Here is a 9,035-nt window from a genome sequence, read left to right as displayed (position 1 = left end):
GTCTGAGTTAGCACCAGGACAACACTGTCACTGTCCTGATTTAACATCTAATATAGACTCCCTCTGGTCTGAGTTAGCACCAGGACAACACTGTTCTCATGTCTGTTGTCCTGATTTAACATCTAATATAGACTCCCACTGGTCTGAGTTAGCACCAGGACAACACTGTTCTCATGTCTGTTGTCCTGATTTAACATCTAATATAGACTCCCTCTGGTTTGAGTTAGCATCAGGACAACACTGACACTGTTCTCATGTCTGTTGTCCTGATTTAACATCTAATATAGACTCCCTCTGGTCTGAGTTAGCACCAGGACAACACTGACACTGTTCTCATGTCTGTTGTCCTGATTTAACATCTAATATAGACTCCCACTGGTCTGAGTTAGCACCAGGACAACACTGTCACTGTCCTGATTTAACATCTAATATAGACTCCCTCTGGTTTGAGTTAGCATCAGGACAACACTGACACTGTCCTGATTTAACATCTAATATAGACTCCCACTGGTCTGAGTTAGCACCAGGACAACACTGTTCTCATGACTGTTGTCCTGATTTAACATCTAATATAGACTCCCTCTGGTTTGAGTTAGCATCAGGACAACACTGACACTGTTCTCATGTCTGTTGTCCTGATTTAACATCTAATATAGACTCCCACTGGTCTGAGTTAGCACCAAGACAACACTGTCACTGTCCTGATTTAACATCTAATATAGACTCCCTCTGGTTTGAGTTAGCATCAGGACAACACCGACACTGTCCTGATTTAACATCTAATATAGACTCCCACTGGTCTGAGTTTGCACCAGGACAACACTGTTACTGTCCTGATTTAACATCTAATATAGACTCCCTCTGGTCTGAGTTAGCACCAGGACAACACTGTCACTGTTCTCATGTCAGTTGTCCTGATTTAACATCTAATATAGACTCCCTCTGGTCTGAGTTAGCACCAGGACAACACTGTCACTGTCCTGATTTAACATCTAATATAGACTCCCTCTGGTCTGAGTTAGCACCAGGACAACACTGTCACTGTTCTCATGTCTGTTGTCCTGATTTAACATCTAATATAGACTCCCTCTGGTCTGAGTTAGCACCAGGACAACACTGTCACTGTTCTCATGTCTGTTGTCCTGATTTAACATCTAATATAGACTCCCTCTGTTCTGAGTTAGCACCAGGACAACACTGTCACTGTTCTCATGTCTGTTGTCCTGATTTAACATCTAATATAGACTCCCTCTGTTCTGAGTTAGCACCAGGACAACACTGTCACTGTTCTCATGTCTGTTGTCCTGATTTAACATCTAATATAGACTTCCTCTGGTCTGAGTTAGCACCAGGACAACAATGTTCTCATGTCTGTTGTCCTGATTTAACATCTAATGGAGACTCCCTCTGGTCTGAGTTAGCACCAGGACAACACTGTTATCATGTCTGTTGTCCTGATTTAACATCTAATATAGACTTCCTCTGGTCTGAGTTAGCACCAGGACAACACTGTTCTCATGTCTGTTGTCCTGATTTAACATCTAATATAGACTCCCACTGGTCTGAGTTAGCACCAGGACAACACTGTCACTGTCCTGATTTAACATCTAATATAGACTCCCTCTGGTCTGAGTTAGCACCAGGACAACACTGTTCTCATGTCTGTTGTTCTGATTTAACATCTAATATAGACTCCCTCTGGTCTGAGTTAGCACCAGGACAACACTGTCACTGTTCTCATGTCTGTTGTCCTGATTTAACATCTAATATAGACTCCCTCTGTTCTGAGTTAGCACCAGGACAACACTGTCACTGTTCTCATGTCTGTTGTCCTGATTTAACATCTAATATAGACTTCCTCTGGTCTGAGTTAGCACCAGGACAACACTGTTCTCATGTCTGTTGTCCTGATTTAACATCTAATGGAGACTCCCTCTGGTCTGAGTTAGCACCAGGACAACACTGTTATCATGTCTGTTGTCCTGATTTAACATCTAATATAGACTCCCTCTGGTCTGAGTTAGCACCAGGACAACACTGTTCTCATGTCTGTTGTCCTGATTTAACATCTAATATAGACTTCCTCTGGTCTGAGTTAGCACCAGGACAACACTGTTCTCATGTCTGTTGTCCTGATTTAACATCTAATATAGACTCCCACTGGTTTGAGTTAGCATCAGGACAACACTGTCACTGTCCTGATTTAACATCTAATATAGACTCCCTCTGGTCTGAGTTTGCACCAGGACAACACTGTTCTCATGTCTGTTGTCCTGATTTAACATCTAATATAGACTCCCTCTGGTTTGAGTTAGCATCAGGACAACACTGACACTGTTCTCATGTCTGTTGTCCTGATTTAACATCTAATATAGACTCCCTCTGGTCTGAGTTAGCACCAGGACAACACTGACACTGTTCTCATGTCTGTTGTCCTGATTTAACATCTAATATAGACTCCCACTGGTCTGAGTTAGCACCAGGACAACACTGTCACTGTCCTGATTTAACATCTAATATAGACTCCCTCTGGTTTGAGTTAGCATCAGGACAACACTGACACTGTCCTGATTTAACATCTAATATAGACTCCCACTGGTCTGAGTTAGCACCAGGACAACACTGTTCTCATGTCTGTTGTCCTGATTTAACATCTAATATAGACTCCCTCTGGTTTGAGTTAGCATCAGGACAACACTGACACTGTTCTCATGTCTGTTGTCCTGATTTAACATCTAATATAGACTCCCACTGGTCTGAGTTAGCACCAGGAAAACACTGTCACTGTCCTGATTTAACATCTAATATAGACTCCCTCTGGTTTGAGTTAGCATCAGGACAACACTGACACTGTCCTGATTTAACATCTAATATAGAGTCCCACTGGTCTGAGTTTGCACCAGGACAACACTGTTACTGTCCTGATTTAACATCTAATATAGACTCCCTCTGGTTTGAGTTAGCATCAGGACAACACTGTCACTGTTCTCATGTCTGTTGTCCTGATTTAACATCTAATATAGACTCCCTCTGGTCTGAGTTAGCACCAGGACAACACTGTTCTCATGTCTGTTGTCCTGATTTAACATCTAATATAGACTCCCTCTGGTCTGAGTTAGCACCAGGACAACACTGTCACTGTTCTCATGTCTGTTGTCCTGATTTAACATCTAATATAGACTCCCTCTGGTCTGAGTTAGCACCAGGACAACACTGTCACTGTCCTGATTTAACATCTAATATAGACTCCCTCTGGTCTGAGTTAGCACCAGGACAACACTGTCACTGTCCTGATTTAACATCTAATATAGACTCCCTCTGGTCTGAGTTAGCACCAGGACAACACTGTTCTCATGTCTGTTGTCCTGATTTAACTTCTAATATAGACTCCCTCTGGTCTGAGTTAGCACCAGGACAACACTGTTCTCATGTCTGTTGTCCTGATTTAACATCTAATATAGACTCCCTCTGTTCTGAGTTAGCACCAGGACTACACTGTCACTGTTCTCATGTCTGTTGTCCTGATTTAACATCTAATATAGACTTCCTCTGGTCTGAGTTAGCTCCAGGACAACACTGTTCTCATGTCTGTTGTCCTGATTTAACATCTAATATAGACTCCCTCTGGTCTGAGTTAGCACCAGGACAACACTGTTCTCATGTCTGTTGTCCTGATTTAACATCTAATGGAGACTCCCTCTGGTCTGAGTTAGCACCAGGACAACACTGTCACTGTCCTGATTTAACATCTAATATAGACTCCCTCTGGTCTGAGTTAGCACCAGGACAACACTGTTCTCATGTCTGTTGTCCTGATTTAACATCTAATATAGACTCCCTCTGGTCTGAGTTAGCACCAGGACAACACTGTTCTCATGTCTGTTGTCCTGATTTAACATCTAATATAGACTCCCTCTGGTCTGAGTTAGCACCAGGACAACACTGTCACTGTCCTGATTTAACATCTAATATAGACTCCCTCTGGTCTGAGTTAGCACCAGGACAACACTGTTCTCATGTCTGTTGTCCTGATTTAACATCTAATATAGACTCCCACTGGTCTGAGTTAGCACCAGGACAACACTGTTCTCATGTCTGTTGTCCTGATTTAACATCTAATATAGACTCCCTCTGGTCTGAGTTAGCACCAGGACAACACTGTCACTGTCCTGATTTAACATCTAATATAGACTCCCTCTGGTCTGAGTTAGCACCAGGACAACACTGTCACTGTTCTCATGTCTGTTGTCCTGATTTAACATCTAATATAGACTCCCTCTGGTCTGAGTTAGCACCAGGACAACACTGTCACTGTTCTCATGTCTGTTGTCCTGATTTAACATCTAATATATACTCCCTCTGGTCTGAGTTAGCACCAGGACAACACTGACACTGTTCTCATGTCTGTTGTCCTGATTTAACATCTAATATAGACTCCCTCTGGTCTGAGTTAGCACCAGGACAACACTGTCACTGTCCTGATTTAACATCTAATATAGACTCCCTCTGGTCTGAGTTAGCACCAGGACAACACTGTCACTGTCCTGATTTAACATCTAATATAGACTCCCTCTGGTCTGAGTTAGCACCAGGACAACACTGTCACTGTCCTGATTTAACATCTAATATAGACTCCCTCTGGTCTGAGTTAGCACCAGGACAACACTGTCACTGTCCTGATTTAACATCTAATATAGACTCCCTCTGGTCTGAGTTAGCACCAGGACAACACTGTCACTGTCCTGATTTAACATCTAATATAGACTCCCTCTGGTTTGAGTTAGCATCAGGACAACACTGACACTGTTATCATGTCTGTTGTCCTGATTTAACATCTAATATAGACTCCCTCTGGTCTGAGTTAGCACCAGGACAACACTGACACTGTTCTCATGTCTGTTGTCCTGATTTAACATCTAATATAGACTCCCTCTGGTCTGAGTTAGCACCAGGACAATACTGTCACTGTCCTGATTTAACATCTAATATAGACTCCCTCTGGTCTGAGTTAGCATCAGGACAACACTGACACTGTTCTCATGTCTGTTGTCCTGATTTAACATCTAATATAGACTCCCTCTGGTTTGAGTTAGCATCAGGACAACACTGTTACTGTCCTGATTTAACATCTAATATAGACTCCCTCTGGTCTGAGTTAGCACCAGGACAACACTGTTCTCATGTCTGTTGTCCTGATTTAACATCTAATATAGACTCCCTCTGGTCTGAGTTAGCACCAGGACAACACTGTTCTCATGTCTGTTGTCCTGATTTAACATCTAATGGAGACTTCATGCTCTATTTGAATGTCAAGGTGATTTCTGATTGAACCAAGGTATGCAGTGTTCACTGTGAATGCCGTCTCCGCCCAAACGCGGGAACAAGGCCTTTATATTTCTATTAGGCTTTAGTGCTGAGTTTCCTCTGTAAGGATTGCATTGATCTTATCTCTGTGGTGGTGTTATAGTTGACTTGGAGTCTCTGGTAGTGTGGACATTTACTCTGTCAGAAATGACCAGATTCACCATAAGGTTACAGCCCAGTAATATGGCATTGCATTGACACAATGGCACAACAATATGAAGAATGTCCTCTTGTGGGCTTTTCAGCCTCTGCTATGAAAAGTGTTTTGAACAAGACGTTCTGTAAAGACAGAATGGACCAGATGTTCTGTAAAGGCAGAATGAACCTGATGTTCTGTAAAGACAGAATGGACCAGATGTTCTGTAAAGGCAGAATGAACCTGATGTTCTGTAAAGGCAGAATGAACCTGATGTTCTGTAAAGGCAGAATGAACCTGATGTTCTATAAAGGCAGAATGGACCAGATGTTCTGTAAAGGCAGAATGAACCTGATGTTCTGTAAAGGCAGAATGAACCTGATGTTCTGTAAAGGCAGAATGAACCTGATGTTCTGTAAAGGCAGAATGAACCTGATGTTCTGTAAAGGCAGAATGAACCTGATGTTCTATAAAGGCAGAATGGACCAGATGTTCTGTAAAGGCAGAATGAACCTGATGTTCTATAAAGGCAGAATGGACCAGATGTTCTGTAAAGGCAGAATGAACCTGATGTTCTGTAAAGGCAGAATGAACCTGATGTTCTATAAAGGCAGAATGGACAGGATGTTCTGTAAAGGCAGAATGAACCTGATGTTCTGTAAAGGCAGAATGAACCTGATGTTCTGTAAAGGCAGAATGAACCTGATGTTCTGTAAAGGCAGAATGAACCTGATGTTCTGTAAAGGCAGAATGGACCAGATGTTCTGTAAAGGCAGAATGAACCTGATGTTCTGTAAAGGCAGAATGAACCTGATGTTCTATAAAGGCAGAATGAACATGACGTTCTGTAAAGGCAGAATGAACCTGATGTTCTATAAAGGCAGAATGAACATGACGTTCTGTAAAGGCAGAATGAACCTGATGTTCTATAAAGGCAGAATGAACATGACGTTCTGTAAAGGCAGAATTAACAAGACGTTCTGTAAAGGCAGAATGAACCTGATGTTCTGTAAAGGCAGAATTAACAAGACGTTCTGTAAAGGCAGAATTAACAAGACGTTCTGTAAAGGCAGAATGAACATGACGTTCTGTAAAGGCAGAATTAACAAGACGTTCTGTAAAGGCAGAATGAACCTGATGTTCTATAAAGGCAGAATGAACATGACGTTCTGTAAAGGCAGAATTAACAAGACGTTCTGTAAAGGCAGAATGAACCTGATGTTCTATAAAGGCAGAATGAACATGACGTTCTGTAAAGGCAGAATGAACCTGATGTTCTATAAAGGCAGAATGAACATGACGTTCTGTAAAGGCAGAATTAACAAGACGTTCTGTAAAGGCAGAATGAACCTGATGTTCTATAAAGGCAGAATGAACATGACGTTCTGTAAAGGCAGAATTAACAAGACGTTCTGTAAAGGCAGAATGAACATGACGTTCTGTAAAGGCAGAATTAACAAGACGTTCTGTAAAGGCAGAATTAACAAGACGTTCTGTAAAGGCAGAATGAACATGACGTTCTGTAAAGGCAGAATGAACATGACGTTCTGTAAAGGCAGAATTAACAAGACGTTCTGTAAAGGCAGAATGAACATGACGTTCTGTAAAGGCAGAATGAACATGACGTTCTGTAAAGGCAGAATTAACAAGACGTTCTGTAAAGGCAGAATTAACAAGACGTTCTGTAAAGGCAGAATTAACAAGACGTTCTGTAAAGGCAGAATGAACAAGACGTTCTGTAAAGGCAGAATTAACAAGACGTTCTGTAAAGGCAGAATGAACAAGACGTTCTGTAAAGGCAGAATTAACAAGACGTTCTGTAAAGGCAGAATGAACAAGACGTTCTGTAAAGGCAGAATGAACAAGACGTTCTGTAAAGGCAGAATTAACAAGACGTTCTGTAAAGGCAGAATTAACAAGACGTTCTGTAAAGGCAGAATTAACAAGACGTTCTGTAAAGGCAGAATTAACAAGACGTTCTGTAAAGGCAGAATTAACAAGACGTTCTGTAAAGGCAGAATTAACAAGACGTTCTGTAAAGGCAGAATTAACAAGACGTTCTGTAAAGGCAGAATTAACAAGACGTTCTGTAAAGGCAGAATTAACAAGACGTTCTGTAAAGGCAGAATTAACAAGACGTTCTGTAAAGGCAGAATTAACAAGACGTTCTGTAAAGGCAGAATGAACAAGACGTTCTGTAAAGGCAGAATTAACAAGACGTTCTGTAAAGGCAGAATGAACATGACGTTCTGTAAAGGCAGAATGAACCTGATGTTCTGTAAAGGCAGAATGAACCTGATGTTCTGTAAAGGCAGAATGAACATGACGTTCTGTAAAGGCAGAATGAACCTGATGTTCTATAAAGGCAGAATGAACATGACGTTCTGTAAAGGCAGAATTAACAAGACGTTCTGTAAAGGCAGAATGAACCTGATGTTCTATAAAGGCAGAATGAACATGACGTTCTGTAAAGGCAGAATTAACAAGACGTTCTGTAAAGGCAGAATGAACATGACGTTCTGTAAAGGCAGAATTAACAAGACGTTCTGTAAAGGCAGAATTAACAAGACGTTCTGTAAAGGCAGAATGAACATGACGTTCTGTAAAGGCAGAATGAACATGACGTTCTGTAAAGGCAGAATTAACAAGACGTTCTGTAAAGGCAGAATGAACATGACGTTCTGTAAAGGCAGAATGAACATGACGTTCTGTAAAGGCAGAATTAACAAGACGTTCTGTAAAGGCAGAATTAACAAGACGTTCTGTAAAGGCAGAATTAACAAGACGTTCTGTAAAGGCAGAATGAACAAGACGTTCTGTAAAGGCAGAATTAACAAGACGTTCTGTAAAGGCAGAATTAACAAGACGTTCTGTAAAGGCAGAACTGCATAAAAACGGTGTGAAATTGTGCAGATAATCAGCTAAATCTCTCAACATGAAAAGCTAATTGCGTCAGGAATTAGCAGCATAGCTGGGGTCCATTGGTTTGGTCACGGCTAGTTTCTTCCAGGGCGATGATGATGGGGTATTAGTGTCTAATTAAAGGAGGTTAGTGGAGCTGAAGGTTAAACATTAATACACACAGATCATTCAGATGGTCATTCTAAACAGATGACTGTTTTATGACATCATTACACAGAGGGTGTAGGGTTTAGTGTAATAAGGTATTATTCACTACTGAGAGTGGCTCTCCACTCCAAACCACTCCGTTTAAAAACAGCTTCCTCAGGGGGTGTTTCCAACAGAATTTACCAGGAATTGCCGTTGAAATGAAATAATGTTAAGTTTGTATGAATAAAGAGGAGGTTTTTTAGTTATCTGGTCAGAGGTACCTCGTCTCTACTCTGTCTCTGCTGAGACTGGAGCTGTTATCTGGTCAGAGGTACCTCTGTCTCTACTCTGTCTCTACTGAGACTGGAGCTGTTATCTGGTCAGAGGTACCTCTGTCTCTACTCTGTCTCTGCTGAGACTGGAGCTGTTATCTGGTCAGAGGTACCTCTGTCTCTACTCTGTCTCTACTGAGACAAGAGCTGTT

Source organism: Oncorhynchus kisutch, unplaced genomic scaffold (assembly GCF_002021735.2).
Source record: "Oncorhynchus kisutch isolate 150728-3 unplaced genomic scaffold, Okis_V2 scaffold3506, whole genome shotgun sequence".
Lineage (NCBI taxonomy): Eukaryota > Metazoa > Chordata > Actinopteri > Salmoniformes > Salmonidae > Oncorhynchus > Oncorhynchus kisutch.
This window is presented reverse-complemented; position numbering follows the sequence as displayed.